Genomic DNA, 21,116 nt, shown 5'->3' with positions numbered 1-21,116 from the left:
TGTGTAAGGATTCTGCCCGTTAACTATCGCTCCCCACCAAATGGTCAGACACTGGGGGAGTAATCACAGGATGTGTCTGCCATAAATTCCTTACTACTCTAGAATCAGGTTTCTCCACTAGCCCTAGCATTTCCCACTTTAATACATTAAACCTTTCTAGGCCACCAGTCTGTTTTATTCCTGTTAACTTCATGGTCAGTTAACCACTGACACAGATCTCTGTCTCTCAAAAAATAAGACTGTCACCCAGCACAGTTAATTGTTCTCGATGCAGTCATATGATCTATGACGAATCAACATTGCCACCTGACCTGTGCATCTCTAGGCTCCTGTTACCCCACTGAGATGATGAAGTCCAGTTTTATTGCAGAATCCCTTACTGTTAGCTCTGTCTTACTGGCAACAATCACTACAGAGCTTTACATGCTGGTGCCTCTCATCGATACGGTTTTTTAACAGTTTAATGAATGAAAACATTTTTGGCCATTGTATAGAAGATTTTTATAGGTAGAGAACAGTTTATATATAACATAGTCAATGTAACATTCAGTCTAAACCAGTAAAGTTCTGGTATTTGACCCCTAGTGACTGGAGGCTACTGTTGAGTTCAACTGTCAGTTAGCCGAGATATTAAGAGAAGGTGGCAAGGTGGGTTCAGGACTCTTTGGGAGTTTAAAGATCTCCTACTAACATCATTCCCAGGCACTCAATTCAATACTCTAATTCCATCAATAGATTCATCCCAATCAGTGTTCATATTTTATCCTTTCCAGCTTAATATCTATAGGGTCCACTCATAAAATATCTTTCAAACTACTGCCAACAGAAATTGGTGACTTTCTGTAACATATTCAGGGTGTAGACCACCTCTTCTTGAGGCATGGCATGAACTTCCCAGTCTAGTCTGAGAGTCCCTACCTTTCACGGACCTAAAAAGGTGAGGTGGGGATACTGCCCGAGATGACTCAGAAGCCTCTTAAGAGGAACCAGCATGATAACCATTTTAGCATATAGTGTATTAATAGAAAATTTGAGGCGTGGTATGTCCAAGAGATCAGAAATGATTGCATTGAAAAGATAGTTTATTACTCATAGTTCCAAGAGGAGGGGCCTGCCGTACCCTGGGGACCATATGGGGCAGCAGCGGGCTCGGTTGGGAGGCAGAGGGGGAAAGAATGTGGGCCAGAGCCGTCACGGTGGTTTCTGGGGGTGGAGGAAGCGGGTAAAGAAGGATGAACAGGTTTAGGATTGGCTGGTTTGAGTAATTTCATCGGGCTCTGGGGCACAGGAACTGTTTTTAGTTGTCTGATACCTGGACGTGGAGAGTGTTGCCCCCAGGGTTCTGGGCCTCCTTGATCACCAGAAATCAATCTGAGGCCAGACAAGAAATTGGGGCAAGGCTTCACTGGAGCCCTTGCTGCAGCAGCAGGGGCAGTAACAAACAAGGTTCCCTTGCTCACTGGCTCCCTGAGGCGGGGTGAGCTGGTTCCTTTTATGGGGTGAGGCTAGGGGTGTGTCCAGGGGTCAGGCAGGAGGGGTGGCTTAGGTGGTTTGCCCACTCCCTGATGGTGGTGTGTGCAGGGGGCACGTGCAGTACCAGGCTTTTGCTCTCAGCTCTTCAGAAGTGACAGTTGGGCTTATTTGGTCTTTTTGCATCTGTTGTCTAGAATTTGCCTGAACTGCACATGCACACACTTACTCTTTCTCTCTTACTGTTTCTCCCTGTTTTTTAGTTTGAGGAGAGGTTTGTCCGGATGCAGGCACCGCAGCACTGTAGCTGAGGGTCCCGGGTCCCAGACCTCAGTTAGGGCAGGGGTAGAGGCGCAGAGTGTGAGAGCTCCGTAAAGGAGATGGGTAGTGGTGTGGGCTTCAGAGTAGTTGGTTTGTATTTGAAAACACATTCCTATTTGAGATGTTACTGTTTCTAAGAACTGGCTAGTCCTACGAGGGCAGTCCCTCCAGGTTCTGCAAGACCCCAGAAATCAAAGTAACAGGAAAGGATGACCATCAAAATTTTCTGTCTGCAGAGGGAGGCTGGTTCCTTCTGTATGTGTGTGTGTGTGTTGTGTGGTTGCAGAATGGCAGGGGGTTATCTCTGCTGACAAGGTGGATTCAGGGCTGTTTAGCCGTTCAAAGATTTTAGCATTGATTGTTTCTGCTCAAATGCCCCACCTCATGTCTCAGGATTTACCTTCTTTCTCAGTAGTGACCTTAAAATATCATATATTTTTCTAACATTTGCTATTTAAATGGTGTTGTAAATGAGGAGCTTTTAGTGTGTATTTGCTGCAGCTATAGGAGATGAGAGCAGCTTCAAAATGGCCCTCAATATTTTCTGATTTGTTTTCTCTGTTCTTAATTGGGCATCCAAAGACTGTCAGTTTGCCCTTTGCACTATTTATGGTTTCTAGGCTAGTGAGAGAAATCCAGCTGACTCCAGCATCTTTATAATGATGATTGTTACCATAGTCACCAAGTACGTTAGCCACTTGACTTCCATCTGCACATCCCTCATCCCACGCTACCAGTGGGAATAATTTGAGTTATCATGAGGCCACCACATGCTGCAGAGTTACCATTGGTCCATTACCCCCAGCAAAGAGTTTATTTCTCAGATATCTCATATAAACTCAATCTTAGAATCTTATTTTGGTATGATTCTACAGCCCTGAACAGTGGAAAACCCCGTTTCCTAAAGCTACTCCAAAAACCTATCACTGTTTCTAGTCAGTGTCCCAGCTGGAAAAAGATGGAACATTCACAGTGAGTAACTAAGGAAGTTTAATAAATGAATGTTGTACTAAAGTGTGGGTAGACTATAAAGAAACCATCAAAGGATACTGCAGAACCCTGAAACCAGCAAAAGTGGGTAGCCTCCTAAAATCTCTAATTAAAATGGCAAGCAGGAAAGCAGTGTTCTAGACCCAGGGTGGGTACTTGCATCGTGAGGATCTTCTCACACAAACTGGTCTCTCCATCCGAGTAATACAGCTGTCTGACAGTGACCCTGAAGCAAGGGTGTCTGTCAAATTAAAACGACCTCAATTTCCTTCTCTCCTTTCATTTTCTGCCAGAACTTCCCATCAGCTTTACAGAAGCGCCAAAGGTAACAGTAGCAAGATACAATTCACATAGGCTAGCTTCCAGTGATCCAGGAGGAAAAAGTCTAGAGGGTGGATTTGGTGGGACAAGCACAAAATAGCCAGCCCAAAGGAGAAAAGTTAGAGCTTGTCCTGACATCTTAATCTTTCTTCTAAGCCCCTAATGGGTTCCTTCCTCTTTCTATAGCTGCAGTCATGTTAAACGTTAGTTGTTGACTCAGTTCTTGTCAAGCTAAGAAAGTGAGTCTTCACTAATCTCTAAGCATCTTCCAAGTCAGACAGCAAATGAACATTTTCCTCTTTCTTATTTTTCTGTATGAGATACTTAATGGTCTAAAACAGTACTAACATGCAAGAGGCATTCCTCACTTAACATGAATCCTTCAAAAGTGAAAGTGTTGGTTCCTTGTAATCTTCACTTTCTCAGGATTATGTAGCCAGTGCAGATACTTTAGAATATTGAAGTGTTGTTAGTCGCTCAGTCGTGTCTGACTCTTCGTGACCCCATGAACTGTAGTCCTTCAGGCTCCTCTGTCCATGAAATTCTCCAGCAAGAATACTGAAGTGGGTTGCCATTTCCTTCTCCAGGGGATCTTCTCCACAAAGAAATGGAACAGAGGTCTTCTGCATTGCAGGTGGATTCTTTACCTTCTGAGCCACCAGAGAAGCCCAACACAAATGCTTCATTTTGACCTAAGAATATGAAGATGAAAAAGGAAAAATGTAATCAGGTTGAAAGGTTAAAGTGGCATTTTTATGCCCAGAAAGTAAATTCATATACTGAGATCAAATGCAGGGTTTATGTCTTCTTAACTTTATTGACTAGGTAATTTAAAAAACATGCCCTGAGTCAGTTTCTCCATAAGGAAATTAGGGGCCATAATATCTAACATGAACAAAAACTGTTATTAGAGGTAAAATAGATAATGTTCCTGGCACAGTTTCTGGTACACATAAGGCACTGAATAATTGGAGAGTATTATTGACAGCATCAGACAGAAATAAAAGAAGAGAAAATATTGATTTGGGTGTCTAAAAGATGAATGAAAATCCTTGAAGAAATTTAGAAATTCTCAAAATATCTTCGGTAACTCTTAGAATCCTAACAAAACAGACTGATTTGTATACCTGCATTCTGATTGGAAATGTGTAGCCACCAGCCATGTGTGTGTACTGAGAGACAGCTCTTTTCTTTAATTATAAGCATCTCCCCATCCAGACAGATTTTCCAGCTATAAAGGAATTAAAATTACCTCTGTGAGCCAAACAGTTGAGAAATGTGTGTGGTCCAACATTCTGGCTACTTTGGGTCTTAACAAAGTGAATTGAAAAAAAAAACAAACAAACCAATAATGGAAAGGAAGATACAGGCTGGACTGCATTTGTTACAAAGCAGGGACACCGTTAGATTAAAGCCATTTACATTTTGAATTTCAGCAGTCCCTAAAATCAGCTTATATGCAAAGCTCCTTATACTAAAATGAGCTTAATTTTTGGTTGTAAACAGTTCTGCTGAACATAAAATTTCAGGCTTCGTGTGGATCCCTTGTTAAATTCAGATTAGCTTAGGAAAATCTTTAGTTACATTAAAACCTTATATGATGAATTTATTCCTTCAAACATATACCAACAATTTTCTAGTGCATTTTTTCCTATTGGTATGATTTTTCCACCAGCATTCTAGAATGTTAATGTAAGGGACTAGTTATTTAATGGGCAACACACATTCCTTCTGCTCTGGTATATATTTTCACTATTTGAAATGAATGCATTTACAGTATTTCTCTATTACTTTTATTTAGACTCATAATACAATGCAGAACACCTCCTTCAAGAATTAATAGGATATACTAATATTTCTAAAAATATATAGGAAAAGTCACTTATTAGTTTGGGTTTTCCATTATTCATTCTCCTTTATTTTTGGTAACACTTTTCAGGCATTCATCCCCTCCCCATGCAGTCTGGGTAACTCTGTGGAAGCTGAACTTGTCCTCAGATCTTTCTTCCAACATAGTCAGCACATCCCTTCAAGCTGTTTATGGTTTTTTGTTTGGAGATGGATTCATGGTTCCATTAAAGTCAATGAGATACAAGTATATATTCTCATGACAGGCTTCTTGGGAACAAGCATTTTTCATTTTTTAGCAGGTGTTGTTTGGAGAGAATCATTTCATTAGTGGGAATTAAATGAGGATGTGTGTTTCTTTGGAAGCCTCGGGCAGCCATTCTGTGACATGAGGATTTTTGGTCTTAGCATGAAGCAGATAGAGGAGAGAGAGAAGTTAAACACATTGCAGTCCTGAAGATATTCAGACTTGACTGAAGCCTTCCCAGCCTGTGGACATATTCCAGTTTCAGGTGTATGTACCACAGATTGCCTCCATTTTGTAGCTCTTGTAAGTATACAGTTTTATTACTTAGGTCTGTTGTCTGCAATGGAGAAATGTCTAACATAAATATTTACCATTTTAATACATTTTTACTCTACCTAATCAACCAACATTTTCACGCAGCCACAATGTGTCATTATTAAAGGCTCCAAGCATACTGCATTTCTTCTATGTGTACATGTAATTCAAAGCAATTTTTTTCCACTTTCAAAGTTTTCATAGAAAATTTTGACTTGATTTAGATATGAGTCCATTTTTAGTTCCAAAACGCTTTAATGTTTTTGCTACCCTTTTTACTCAGAATTGGCAACTCCTTAAGCAAAAATGCAAATATTTGATTCATAGATATATAATTTTATATATACTGTATATACATATAACACATAAATAGTAATATTATGTAAAAGAGAATAATGTATACACACTTGGGAAACTATATTTCCATTGTTCTTGAGAGAAAGTGTCAATCAATGTGACAAACTTCATGGTCTTATTTTAAGAAATTCCCATAGCCATCGCTGCTTTAGCAAGACTTCCCTGGTGGCTCAGACGGTAGTCTGCCTACAATGCGGGGCACCCGGGTTCGAAAGATCCCCTGCAGAAGGAAATGGCAACCCACTCCAGTACCCTTGCCTGAAAAATCTCATGGAGAGAGGAGCCTGGTAGGCTACAGTCCATGGGGTCACAAAGAGTCGGACACGACTGAGTGACTTCACTTCACTTCATCCCTGCTTTCAGCAACCACCAGCTCACTCACTCTGCAGCCATCAACAACTGAAGCCAGACCCTCTGTTAGCAAGACGATGACTTGCTGAAGACTCAGTTTTAGCAGTAATGCATTTTAAGTGAAAGTATGTACATTGTTCTTTTAGGCATAGTGTTATTGCACACTTAATATAGACTTCAGAATAGTGCACAGTATAGTGTAAGCATAATTTTTATATATACTGGGAAACCAAGGAAAAATGTATACTTAATTTTATATTGTGATATTCTTGCTTTATTGTGGTAGTCTGGAACCAGAACCCACAATATTTCCAAGGTATGCCTCCAAGGTATGTTTCTTCTCACAGCTAAGAGCTAAGAATCTTTGAAAAGTGAGTGCATCCTGAAATATTTATTAAAAAGCACTGTTAAATTCCCAGTTGAAAGTTTTTGGAGTACAAACACAAAAATAAAATGAAACTCAAAAACCTGCCCGTAACCCTTGAAATACAGCAGTTGCTGATATTTGAGATAATGGTACTTTAAAGGAGTTAACATGCAAATCAGACTACAGAATGTTTTTTCCTCATTGCAAGTAACTGTTTTCCTGTTACCTTCATTTAAAATATCTTTAAAAACAGCCTGTCAGAGTATTGAATATGTTTTTCTCATTACCTTCTTTTTTTTAAAGATAGAACTTTATTGATTAAAAGGTTGAAGCCAGGCAGGGTTTTGAGTTGAGAAGGAACATCCTCAGAGCCTTGGTTTAAAAAGATTGCTCTGCCTGCAGTGAGGAGGGTGAGTGCAGCGGGATCTGACCCTTTTTCACAGCCTTTCTTTCTCCAACTGTTTCCCTCTGACTCCACATCTTCACAGGCTCCCCCCACCCCACCCCCACCCCCACCCCCAGCATCTCTCCCTTCCATGAATCTCCCCACCCTCTTCCTTCAGTTTCCTTCTCTGCATCCCATTTCCACCCTCCCTTCTTTCAAATCCTGGCTCATTACCTTTTAAATCTCATTACCTTTTAAATAGTTTCCAACCACAAGTGTTTCCAAAGCCACTAATGAGCAGATTGTTAACATTAAGATGAGGATACACAGAGTTTGGTATGAAAGTTTCTTTAATTAGACAGGACAGAGCTGCCATTGTCTCCTTCCCTCTACTATTTTCTTAGTGGATAGATATACAGGCTTTCTGTATCCACAGGTTCTGCTTCTGTAACTTCAGCCAACCGTGGATCAAAAATGCTCAGAAAAATATTCCAGAATTTCAAAAAGGCAAACTTGAATTTGCATTGTAACAGCTTTTTTACCATGACTTGTGTAGCATTTACATTTTATTAGGTATTATTGGTAATTTAGAAATTTAGAAATGATTTAAAAAGTACCCTGAAGGATGGGTGTAGATTATATGTAAATTCTGTGCCATTTTAGGACTTCCCTTGTGACTCAGTGGTAAAGAACTCACCTGGAATACAGGAGATTCGAGTTTGATCCATGGGTTGGGAAAATCCCTTGGAGAAAGGAATGGCAATCCAATCCCATGGATAGAGAAGCCTGGCAGGCTACAGTTCATGGGGTCACAAGAGACATGACTTAGAGACAAAACAACAAAAATGCCATTTTATACAAGGTTCTTGAACAGCCTAGGATTTTGGTCCTTGGATACCTAGGGATTGGCTGTACACACTGCTAGAACACAACTTGAAACTTCGATTATTAGCGTAATTGTCAAATGTGTATGATACGGTTAGATTAATGACGTTTCCACCACCTTTGATACATATTATAAATGCCTCTACTCCTTTAGGAAGAAACAGTCAATCTACACGTGGTCTATGTAGTGACCTGTTCTAGAACTTACAGCTCACAAATATTTTTTTCTTTTTTGTATATAGACAGATTTAAAAGCTAATTTAGATACAGTCAACCAAGTGAAATATGAGACACTTTTTAAAATCACTGTTTGGACTGAAGAGTTTGAGACTGATGTGGTAAGTGTAAGATGACAGAATGCTTGACAAGTATCCCCTCGTAGACAAAGAATGTTCTTCAGCTTTACGGCTAAGCTCTGACATCCACATAAACATCAGCATTCTCACCCCGGGCAGTAGCAGTGCTGTAGATGCTACAAGTGACTCTCTGGGCTGTGTGTGTGGGAGCCAGAATAGGAAATCGGGTTGATGCGGTCGGATGACTGCAGTTAAGAAACTGGTTTGTGAGTATACATGTTGTAATTTTTAGGGGTCCCCCAAATTGACCCTTCAAAGGGGAGGATTTCATCTAATGATAATTCAGACTTATTAAGGACATATTACTGCCAGTATGAAAATCTTATGACATCAGGATCAGAGAAGTTCTTGGTTCTTTTCAGAAGAAAATTTGAAGGACTTCAGAGAAAACAAACACAAGCGAATCCTGATCTGAGAAAATGGAGTCCATACATTTTCCTTTGAGCTGAAGGTAATTTGATCTGTAATCATCTCTGTGTTATAGTCCCAGTTTAACAAACTGTTCTCTATCCCAAAATACACAGTCATTTAACAGTTCCTTGGGACACGTGTAAAACTTCTAGACTTGTGTCCAAGGATGGAGAAGATCTTTATACAAGAGAATTTATATAGCATGAGTCAGTTTGAACCCTCAGATGTTTAAGTGAAAACAACACTCAGTTAAATTGGGAGTGCTGACAAATCCATAAACTGAGCTTTTCAATGTGCATGTCAGAGTTTGGGTGAGGTAGGAGGATGTCTGTAGAGACAACATTTACTAGAATAAATATAATAAATTAGAGTAATTTAGACAACATTTTTAAAACTCATGAATCTTAGCCTACAAAACATATAAACTGTTGTTCTCTGTAAGTGCTTAATTTGCTTGCCTTAACCATTAATTGGGGCAGGAGAAAGCTTCAAGGACATAAATGTATGGATAACTGCCCAAAAGTTGAATGGTACTAATGAGCCATGCCATTTACAACATGGAGGAAACCTACCTCTCCCTCCCCTTCCTTTCTTGAGGTATAACTGACAAAAATGTATATATTTAAGGTATACCAGTGTCACATTTTGATTTATGTATATACCTTGTGGAATAATTACCAGTCAGGCAAACTAACATACATCGCCTCACATAGTTAACATTTTCTGTGTGTATGGTAAGAGTACTTAAAATCTGTTCTTTTAGGAAACTTTCGGTGTCTGACATGGTATATAGCTCTAGGCACCGTGCTGTATGGTAGCTCTGCAGCCCTTCTTTCCCCCTTCTTACCGTTTGTCTGTCCGAGTTCAGCTGAGGGAGGGAGGCAGTTCTCATTTGTGTGTCTCACTTCATTTAGCATAGTACCCTCCAGGCTCATCCACATTGTCACGGACATCCTTCTTCTTAAAGACTGAACAATATCCTGATTAATGCAGATAATCACACTTTATCATCTAGAGATGAATGGATATTTTTTGTGTGCTAAAATTTCCATTAATTCTTGTTTCTTTTATTTCCTTAGGAAACCAAATGTAAGCATTGTGTACTCACTCACTGAAGCATCTTTATGGCTCCTGGTAGAAAAGAACATTCATACAATCCTGGTGTTGGAGTCAAATTGTTTGCTTATTCTGACTGTGTGTGTGACAAGTGATTGATTTTTTTTCCCCCCTAAACCTGGACATTCAAGCTAAAATATGATTATTTAAATTTTGTGTTTATCAAGCTTCCTGCGATGGCCACTTCAGTGGAGGAAGAGTGTGGGGGTGTCGTCTTGTTACCTTCAGACAAGCTGTAAGTGCAGGTCTTCACGTGGCTTGGTTTCTCATGGGATGAACGTGGGCCCCCGATGGGAGCAGGAGAAGATCTCATGCCCGGGCTCCATCCGGGCCCCCACCACCAGTTCCTTGGAGGAAGTGGACTCGTCATCACTGAGTAGTGCTGAGAGCCTTGACTGCATTATTCCTGTCCTCACACACCCGCGGGGAGGAAGTGGAGATGCCTTGTTACTGCTGCAGAGGCGTGGCGATCCAGACTCTGTCCCGGTCTCCAGGGCAGCATGGCATGAGCGGGGTGGTTACCTCCGTCAGGGGGGCAGGCTCACTTCTCCAGTCAGCCTCTTCTGCTACTGAGCTGTGGAAGGAAGGGCAGAGTGTCTCACTGTTGCCCGCCAAGGGTGGAAGTCTTGCTTTTCCATTCAAACTTTGTTAGAAAGGATGAGGCTGGGGCTTAGCTCTACAGGTTAGGCTAGACTACTCCGGTTATTGGGTGAAGGTTTTTCTCTTGTTACCTGGTTCTTTGGCTACAGAGAGGAGGCTGTACTAGGGCTCTTTTAGCAGCTTCTCCAGTATTCATTCTGAGATACATGAGACAAAAAGAAAACTTCAGGATTCACCAAGTGGTTCCACATAAACATAGGTATAAATATCTCCCAGTTTTGAACTTGTACTTGGTGGTTGAAATAGGTAAAGTACATCTATTCTTCTCTATCCTCTTTGAAAGTTTGATAAAATTCATATGATTCTTGTTTTGTAAATTGAGGTATAAGTGATATGTAACATTTCAGATGTATGATAAAATGGTTGAATGTTTGTATATATATTGAAATGATCACAGTAAATTATCTTAATCTTTTTAGAAACTAAACAAAATGTTTATTGTAATATGCCTCACAGCAGATAATATTTAATGTGATTTATGTCTCTGATAGTTTACCCTGCTTTAATGCCAAATACTAAAGAAAATGATACAAACACAGATCCATTATTACTGCCAGCAAAAAAAATTCACATCCCTTTGCTGAAATGCAATGATACAAACCATGAGGTTGGATAATGTGGATAAGACACTTTAAATGGAAAGGAAAATCAAGAATTAAAATAATTGTGATGGGATATTCTTTTAAAACTCCCATTAAAATATTGGAGGATGATGGGGTACAAATGGAGAAGTGAATAGGTGCTTTAGGGTGACTACGGCAGTTTATCTGGACCTCGCCTGGTTTCAACACTGAACGTCTCTTAGTTCTGGACAAACAGGAATAGTAGTCACCCTAACTCAAGAACTGTGCAATTTTTATTAGTAAATGTAATTGTAGCTGTTTTACTACTAATGCATCCAAGGAATTATTAAAGTAACTGGGTGAAATTCAGCATATTCTCTTACCTCATCCACTGTTGTACCTGGGTGCTTGTGACTTCTAGTAATTACTGAATTGGGTTTTCTGCTCTTGTTCTTCACCTCTTTTAGCCCCTCTGTTTCCAAACAGCAGAGTTCTTAAGAATTGCATTAGAATCAAGCAATTGGAGAGATATATTTATGATTAGAAAACTGTTGACTAGAACCAAAGTTTATTATAATATCTGTAGAATAATAGACATTTTAAAATGAATTAATGTAGTTTGCTATATTTGCTAGTTACAGTTAATCAATTACTTACTTGAATCTTCATTTGCAAGAAATGATAGTGATGTAGAATAATCTTCTATTTATAAACTAACCCTTTGCTGTACAGAAGAACCTAGCAACACTGTAAAGCCACTATACTTCAATAAAAATTAAAAGATAAATCATTAAAATTTCAACAGTTTTATTGTTTTGTTATGTATACCCCCTTTAAGTAATCAATGTGATTTTTACAGTGTGTTGTATAAATTGGCATGTTAGGAGTATAGCACATTGAATTAAATCCTGTAAGACTAATTTTTGAAGAAATCTGAATAAGTTGTTGTGAGGTAGATGAGCCTAGAGCCTCTTATACAGAATGAAGTAAGTCAGAAACAGAAAAATATCATATATTAACAAGCATATGGAATCTAGAAAGAGGCTACTGATGAACCTATTTTCAGGGCAGTAATAGAGACACAGACATTGAACAGACTTGTGGGCACAGTGAGGGAAGCAGAGGGTGGGACGGATTGGAAGGGGAGTATTGAAACACGTACATTACCCTGTGTAAAAAGACAGCCAGGGGGAATTTGCTGTGTGATGCAGGGAGCTCACCCAGGTGCTCTGTCTCAACCTGTAGGGGTGGGATGGGGTGCGATGGGGTGGGAGGGAGGGGACATATGTCTACCTATGGTCGATTCATGTTGATGTTTGGCAGAAACCAACACAACATTGTAAAGCATTCATCTTCCAGTTAAAAATAAATTTTAAAAATGCTTTTAATAATATACCATATTATAGACATTTTCCCTGAAGTGTAACACACCTTTATGGGTCACATAAATCAGTGAACACATCTACACTTACTTGTGCTTTTAACTCAGGTACATAGTGTATTATTTATAAAGAAATTTTTTGTCTGCATTTTAAGGCTTCAAGCAAATTTCCATTGAAAAAAATATCTTCCAAATTACCAAGACTCCTGCTAAGGAGGGGATATGCACAGTAGCAATTAGGACAGTTAATCAGTTGAATTTGTCATCTAAAGGGGAAAAATCATTAGCAAGACACTGGGTGGCTAGTGACAGCTTAAATACTTATAAATCACAAAACTGTCAGTTCTTTCATTTAAAATAGATAGGTTGAGCCTTTTTCAATTTAAGTTTTTGATTTATGTCACTTTGCAAAAACCTAAACACTTAAGAGTCTTGTCATGCAGAAAAACTTAAACTTTTTAAATAAAAGTTAAGCAAATTGTTCTAGAAAAAGTCAAAAGACTCCTGTCTGCACATTACATTAGAGCCTCATCAGACCTTAGTAAACATTATATCAAGAGGTTCACATACTGGTGTCCAAAAATGCCCTTTATATAATAATGAAATGTTAGAAATACCACAGAATTAAAAGAGCTATTATCTCAAGTGGCTTAAGTGAACAAAGCCACACCTGTGCTGAAACACACAAAAGCCAATTATACTTGGAATTTGAGGATCAACACTACTCTCAAATGACAAACTGCCAAAACTCACCTTTCAGTTGACCTCCACTAGTTAAGTATCTCAAAGATCTCTAGTAAAAAATACCATGTGTACTCTCTTTAACATTGACTTTGTAATCCTACTGTCTCAGCCTCAGTCATCAAGTCTTTTTTTCATTCAGTTTTCACAGTTCTCTTTTGCATAATCATCATGTTAATCGTGTGGCTGATTGATTCAGGATACTCCGGTGCATACCAACTTCCCAAGCTTCCTAAGGTAGATGTGGATTCCATTTACAAAACATGGTCTTTCCTTTACGATAAAACAATGTGAAAGTCAGTGGGACACAGAGGATACAAACTAGCATCTAGATTTTATCATCATAGTCACTGTAGCCTTGCCATCATTATATTAATGACTGAGTTCCTTAACTATGTTAATACACACAGACACACAGTCGTACATGAACAAGTTTTTTTTTTTTTTGGTGGCTGCACTGGGCCTTCTTGCAATGTGAGGGCTGCTTTGGTTGTGGCTTGCAGGCTCAGTTGCAGTAGATGAGATCTTACTTCCCTGACCAGGGAGCGAACCCAAGCCACTTGCATTGGGAGCAAAGAGTCTTATCCACTGGACCACAGGGAAGTCCCTCTTACATGGTCAATTTGATTTGCACAGTTTACTTAAATGGGACTGAAATAGTCAACAGTGAGTATATAATCACTACCATTGCAACTCTGAGGAATTTTTAATTACTCAAGTGACCACCTCACTGGGGTAGCTATTGATCACATACTTGCAGGCAGTTTACTGTGGTTTTGAAAAAAGAGCTAAGGGTCAGCAAAGCTTTGGTCAAATACTCACCGAATAACGTGTTAAGGGGGAGTTCTCTACCTCCTTCCTTGGTAGTAGGGGCTGCCTCTCTCTCAAACTCTCTGCTGAGCTGTGTTGCTCACCCTGGGAAACACTCTTCCTTTGCCACAGAAGCCTGGTGTCATAGCTTCCTGCAGTTGCTAGTCCTTGGTTCTGCAAAATCTCTGGATGGTTACTCGAAGCCTTCCCAGAACTTTCATTAAATTCTCTTAGTGATTCTAATTGAGTGTACCTTCTCTTTCCTGTTGAGATTCAAACTAATATACAAAATATGTAAGGAGGGAATCCCTGTCAACAGAGTGACTTCAACCACCTTTAAATTCCCTCCCCCGTATGTTTATTCACCTTGTTTTTAGACAGGCGCTTTGTCAGAGATCTAGATGTAATGAATGCTCTAGATGGAATGAATGAATGTAAGATGCTCATTCTGATTTGTGCCTCTGGAGAAGTATTCATTTTACTTGCCAATTCCCAGTCTCCTACGTTCTTGAAGCATATTCAGGGGGAGGGGGGACTTCTTGAGGTTATACAAGAATAGATTTTACAGTAATACTTGGCTGTTCTAATGCTAAATTTTTGGTCTACATGAAACTGTTAACTTAAATCTGCACTCGAATGTAAGTTATCCGTTTCCTCTGTGCCTGACTCCTCTAATAATTACATGAGAAAAGTAATAGACCCTAATGCATAAACACGTGGTGAGGAGTAAATGTGATGCTGCATGCAACACATTCAGGGCAGTTTGGTTCTTAATAAATGATCATTAAATAGGAGCTGCTGTTCTTTCACAAGTTCCCCTGTGCTCTGCACCCATGAGTGCATTTTTTCCCCTTTGTTCCCCATCCAGTAAGTTCGGAAGCAAAATCAGAAGTGAATTCTCCAGTGTGACTTTTCAGCTACTGGTTTATAAAGCGCTCTTCTCTTAATCCCTGGGTCAGGATGATCCCCTGGAGAAGGAAGTGGCAACCCATTTCAGTATTCTTGCCTGGAAAATACCTTGGACAGAGGAGCCTGGCAGGCTATAGTCCATGGGGTCACAAAGAGTCAGACATAACTTAGTAACTGAGTCACTCAAACAAACAAACCCAAGCAAAAGCCCCTAATTACAGTCTTATTGCACTGGAGAGTATGAATTATAATATAACCATCTAACAATCTCTTAGTTTATGATTATCTCACATTTCCCTTTAATTTTCCTCAGTGTTTCCTCAATTAGAGTCTGTCTTATGAGTAAACTTAATATTCCTTGTTTACCTCCCAAGATAACATTATCATTCAAATTAAAACTTACAGCAACATATTTACTTGAAATTTCAGTAACAGTATTAAATATTTCTGAGAGGAGAAACTATTTCAAACATCTTATTTTACCCATATTAATATTTTTTTCCTGATTTTCTTTTTTTAAAGAGAAAATTTATCAGGGAAATTCATTATGGCAAAATGAAAAATGATTTAAAATTTGGCATTTGAATATTAGGAGCTGTCTACAAACTGTTGACTTCTGAGATGAGAGATATTTGAAACAACAAGGGACTTACGTCAAGTAACCATAGGAAAGCTGATTGCTCTGAAAGACTTCAATAAAACATGGTAATTAAAATCTGCACTCAAGCCTCCTCAGCAGTTTGGCAGTTGACAAAAGCACTTCAAAACAGTTTGAAGAAAATTACGTTTTTCATTTTAGGGAGCAATTGAAAAGTCAGTAATACCTCAATCATTTGAGATAGAAATATAATCTAAATTGGCCTGTAGGAGAGTTGATAAAATAATCTGAAATATAAGCATTATAACTCTCTTTACTCAAGTAGCCTGACAAACTCTGGCCTGCACTGACATAGTTAGAAAGAGGCCTAATCAAAAGGAGACTGGTTTTGCTTCTATCACTTGACTTAGAGTAGAAGTGTATAGAAACAACTTTCAAACCAGAATAAAATTATATGAACATTATTACTACTTATAAAAATTACTACATTAAAACAAAGGTAAAATAACACCACAGTAAACCAGCATTGTTGGAAAGTTCAGTCAAAGATGTTGCTTAACCAAAGTTTAATAGTATAACAACCAGGAAAAAGAGACTTACATTTGACTTTTTTCATATTTTGCATATTCTACATATTGCAAATAGTTGTTTTGCAGTAACTTGAACTCATGGGGTCGCAAAGAGTCAGACACGACTAAGCGACTGAACAACTCACCATGTAAAGTTATAGATGTCATGTTCTTTCAGGATTGCACATGTGACTAAAATATTACAGCACTAGTTGGATGTCCTATTGTATTTTATAACGATATTGGATCACTTGAGATGAACATACTCAATATTTTCCAGTTTTCTTAATTTTAACTGATGGTGAGAAAAATCTTTGAGCCATTAAGATAAAACTCGGTAAAGAAAATCAGCTGAACTCTTCCATAAGAAACACTTAGTAGACAGGGAGTTAACTAAATTTGCTATTAGTATTTTGAATGACTAAAAACATAATGAGAGAGACAATGTGCTTTTTCTTGTCTTCTGGGCAGAAGGCAAAATGAATGAGATCATTTTAAAAGCTGCCAGAACACCTATGCAAGAAACACTTCGAGAAGGAGGAGTCAATTACAAGACCTTTATGCTCGGTAACCATCTCCAGGGTATATAATAGAAATAATTTATTAGAAAGTTAAAGAAATTAGTAAGAAGGATCTTTTTGCAAAGTTTTCAGGGCACTATTCATCGATCTATTTTCCAAAATGACAACCTTAGTAACACCCATACACTTGGTTATATTTTCTAATTCTTCCTGAACCTTTGTCCCTGTTTCCTGGAATCACCACCACTGATTATTCTCATAAGGGGAAATACTATTTCTTGCTAGTTTTCTCTTAAGTGTTTTAAAAATGCTGTCATTGCCTTTACATAAATCTTACAAACTCCTCAGATTTATGCCCAAGTATTTATATTTGAGGCTTATGTTATTAAATTGTAACTAAGTTTTACTAAGTTGTAATTTTTATTTTCAAACATTCCAAGCATGCACAAAAGACAGGAAAACATAATCAACTTCTATATGCCCACTGCACATATGCAAAAATTATAAATATGCTTTCCCTTTGTTTTAAAGAAAATTCCAGGTATTATGCCATCTCTAAAGATATGAACATTTTCAGGTATAACTAAAATGCTACTATCACAGCAAAGAAAATTAACAGAGAACTACAGTAAGTGATATTTAGCACCTGAATGTTCATCAACAGAGAAATGGATAAAGATGTGGTATACATATACGATGGCATATTATTAAGCCATAAAAAGAACCAAATAATGTCATTTGCAGCAAGAGGGATTTATTAAGATTATCATATTAATCATATTATTAAGTGAAGTCAGAGAAAAATATATGCTATCACTTATGTGGAATCTAATTTAAAAATGACACTAAGTGAACTTATTTACAGAAAAGACTCACAGATTTCAAAAACAAAGTTAGAGTTACCAAAGGGGAGGTGTGTATGGGGGGATAATTTAGGAGCTTGGGATTAATACACACACTACCATACTTAAAATAGATAACTAATGAGGACCTACTGTATGGCACAATGAACTCTACTCAATATTCTGTGACAACCTATATAGCAAAAGAATCTGAAAAAGAATGAATATATGTATAACTGAATCACTGTGTTGTACACCTGAAACTAACACAAAATTGTAAATCAACTGTATTCAAATAAAGAAAAATGTCATGTTATCATTTGTGAATCAAAATCCAGATAAGATCTACCCTTTATGTTAGAAAATTAATTCCTCTTATACTCTTCTATTTAAAAAAAAACTAGTGCTCCCACCTTTGTTTTTCCAAATTATGTTTTCTCCTTGGTGGAGAAACCCTGCCAATTCACCTGTAGAACATCCTGCAGTCTGAATCTGTTTGCCCCCTAATGGTGCCACTTTTTCTATTTCCTTTTAGCAGTTTTTGTCCTGCAAATTAGTTCCACAAGTTTTATTAGATCCAGTTCAAATACTTTTTTTCCAGGAACACAATAGGAAGAGCTGCTGTTTATCTCATGATATTCAGAAAGTCCTTAATATCTAATGGTAGCATTCTTAGTAATGCGGAGACTATTCAGTGGTTTCATGTAGTAAAATCCTTGTCCTTTTGTTATTAAATTCCCCATTAACCTGTCTTCTGAAGGTTTTGTCCACTGATCAAAATTTGCTTAAATCAATTATTTCTAGTGGTGTGCTGGAGCCTGCCTCCATTAGCTCCTAAGAGCCTTTCTTTGCAAGTCCATGTTCAAAAACTTCATTTGGTAGCTTGAAATTAACCATGATAGAAGTTTTTACACAAAAATCAGCAAATCCTACAAATCAGAGCTTTTATTTTTAGAGGGCCAGTTTATCAGTGCATCATTATTTCATGGGTTAAAAATCAAGGTTTTATAATTCTGCCTTCAGTTCCACATTCATAAACCAAAATTATTCTGTAAACAGCATTTTCTCAATGAGGGCTATTTGGCAACCCTGAAAAATAATGCTTCATTATAGGGTCCCTCAGAGTAGATACTTCATTGCCTTTCAGAGCTAAACCTCATTTGAAAAGGCTTTGTTTATTTATCTGTACCTCTGCCTGTTCCTCAATTTTGAAAATCTCTTTCTCCATCTTGCAGGGTTAAGGTAATATACTCAATTATTATTATAATTAATACATATGGACTCATTCATACCATCAGATGAAAATTAAACCATGCTTTCCATCTCTGCACTGTTCTTGCCTTCTCTTGGACTGAGTTTTCTTTGTTAAATTTCTTATTTCTGTTGTTATTATAATTCTTATTAGTAGTAATATTACTTTTATGGTCAAAAGTCATAAAAAAAAGACTCTTAATATTTCCTTTCTTGTTGGTCTGCTGGTGGAATGGCTTTATTTTTCTGAAAATGTGTTTATTTTGCTTTCATTTTTGAAAGATACTTTTATTGGGAATAGAAATAATATATAGAAAGCAGTTTGAAGATATTGTCCCTTTTATCCATCATTTCCTTTAAGAAGTCAGCTCTGTATCTTACTGTTATCCTGTGAAGGTGGTTAACTTTTTCCTTTTGATTGCTTCAAAATTTGTCTGTCTCTGGTATTCAGCAGTTTTAGTATGATGTGTGGTGCTCTTTGACTTATGTTGTGTGAGTTATTGGTCTTTATCTTTTTGTAAGTTGCTTCTGTCCCATTATTTCTCTTTTCTACTTCTATGAGTCTAGTTTCATGTAAGGTAGGACTTTCCACCTCCTTTCTACTTTTTTTCTCTGCATTCTTCAGTACATAATATTGTCTTTAGATATCACACTGAGCTTCTCTAAGAATCAGTGAAGCCAACTTTATCTGCATTGACAGCCTTGATTGTTTTGAGACACAGTTTGATGTGGGTGGTAGGAGCTGGTGTATGGAATCAGAATATCTGATTTCAAAGCCCTGCACTGTAGTTGGTTGGAGGCAATACTCAGCTTCTTTGCAGTATCGTTTTCTCATTTCTATAAGGGTTAATAGTGATGACAGCCTCTGTAGTTGCTATGAGAATTACATGAGATTGTATACAAAAAGCCATTTACATACAGAAAGTTTTTGCCATATACAGAATACTTGGTAGTTTAATTAACATCCCATGAATCTTGTTATGAATCCTCTAAATGCCTTTTTATGGGAGAGGAAGAAATGATATTGCTTCTAGTGACAAAAGTACATCTCTATAGAATGGCATGAGCTTCCCTGGTGCCTCAGTGATAAAGAATCTGCCTGCCAATGCAAGAAATGTGGGTTCGATTCCTGGGTCAGGAAGATGCCCTGGAGGAGGAAGTGGCAACCCACTCCAGTATTCTTGCCTGTGGAGTCTCATGGACAGAGGAGTCTGGAGGCCTACAGTCCACGGGCTCACAGTCAAACATAACCTGGTCACTAAACAACATAGAATGGCATATCCCACAGTTACTCTGTACTTTTGTTGGTTACTCTGTTTTCCGTTAACAGTTGTCTGTTGGCTGTATCCTGTGAGCCAGGTGTTGTGGGAGGCACTCAGAAACAGAGGGATGAGGCTGGCTGGTGGGTCTCCAAGTGCTCAGTGAAGTGGCTTCAGAATTCCCTGAGAACAATTCTGTGATAGGGTCTTACTGGTATCCAGGTGGTCTAAGTACTTTTTTTTTTTTTCCAGTGTGAAACATAAAAACCTTCCTAGGGTTCTATAAAAATGCATTATCTTACCTTCTGAACTTAAAAGTAAGTTCATTTCAGTTGTCAACTTTAATATTAAAAGAGGGCACTCTGCTTATCAAAACGGAAAAGTCATACCGCTCTTAAATAAATAACTGTCCGTCACAGTTATCTTGCTTCAATCTGATTAAATTCTATTCTCTGGGGATCACAGACTTCTAATATTCCATTTTAAAAGTTAGAGATTTTATCCTGCAGCATGACTGAAAATCAAATCCTTTAGCAACTTCTGTTCAGACATTTCAGAAAGCATAGACTTGTTCAGAGTAATTTCTGAATTTTGGCAGTGAATTGAGGAAGTTATAATTTTAATGGCATGAATAACAAGTCAATATTAGAAAGTAATAATTTTGAATTTTATTTTCTCTAAATCAGAATACTAATTAATAGAAAATAGAATCATGCACTTATGCTTCTGTTTATTATTTGCAAACATTAGTGATCTTAAGCAATTTTTTAAAAAAATAATAGGAATATATTATTCCTTGGGTTTGGCATTTTCTCTTGTATTCTTGAGAACCCTTGAAATTTTGAAAGCCCTATGACCCTTGAACAATATGGGATCAGAAAAGTTAGGGGTTAAAATTTACCACATGTTAAATGCTTTCTCTCCATTGTCCTTATTTTGTCTTCCACATCTTTTCTGCCATTTGTTGTTTTAATTGAGCATTTTATGTGACTTGAATTTTTCTTTCTTAGCATATGACTCATACTTCAAAAATGTTTTCTAGTGGTTGCTTTGGAGTTTCCATATACATTTATAGTATCAATAAAAGTCCACTTTCAAATATTGTGTTGGTTCAAAGTGAAAGTCAGTCAGTCATGTCTGACTCTTTGGGACCCCATGGACTATACAGTCCATGGAATTCTCCAAGCCAGAATACTGGAGTGGGTAGCCGTTTGCTTCTCCAGGGGATCTTCCCAACCCAGTTATCAAACCCAGGACTCCCTAATTGCAGGC

The 21,116-nt window shown here is 37.9% G+C and overlaps 1 long non-coding RNA gene across 1 annotated transcript; it reads right to left on the bottom strand.

Annotated features, from left to right (window-relative positions):
- Window positions 1-2,767: 2,767 nt before the first annotated feature.
- On the bottom strand, window positions 2,768-11,696 carry LOC122687950. The gene is made up of 5 exons (XR_006339278.1): window positions 11,347-11,696; window positions 10,472-10,537; window positions 9,963-10,314; window positions 9,472-9,604; window positions 2,768-3,794 (listed from the first exon to the last, which is right to left on the bottom strand). It is a non-coding gene; the product is annotated as an uncharacterized LOC122687950 (long non-coding RNA).
- Between the last annotated feature and the right edge of the window lie 9,420 nt (window positions 11,697-21,116).

The sequence above is a fragment of the Cervus elaphus genome, chromosome 32 (genome assembly GCF_910594005.1).
Source record: "Cervus elaphus chromosome 32, mCerEla1.1, whole genome shotgun sequence".
NCBI lineage: Eukaryota > Metazoa > Chordata > Mammalia > Artiodactyla > Cervidae > Cervus > Cervus elaphus.
The sequence above is the reverse complement of the archived record's forward strand: the minus strand, read 5'-3'. Positions and strand labels throughout refer to the sequence as shown.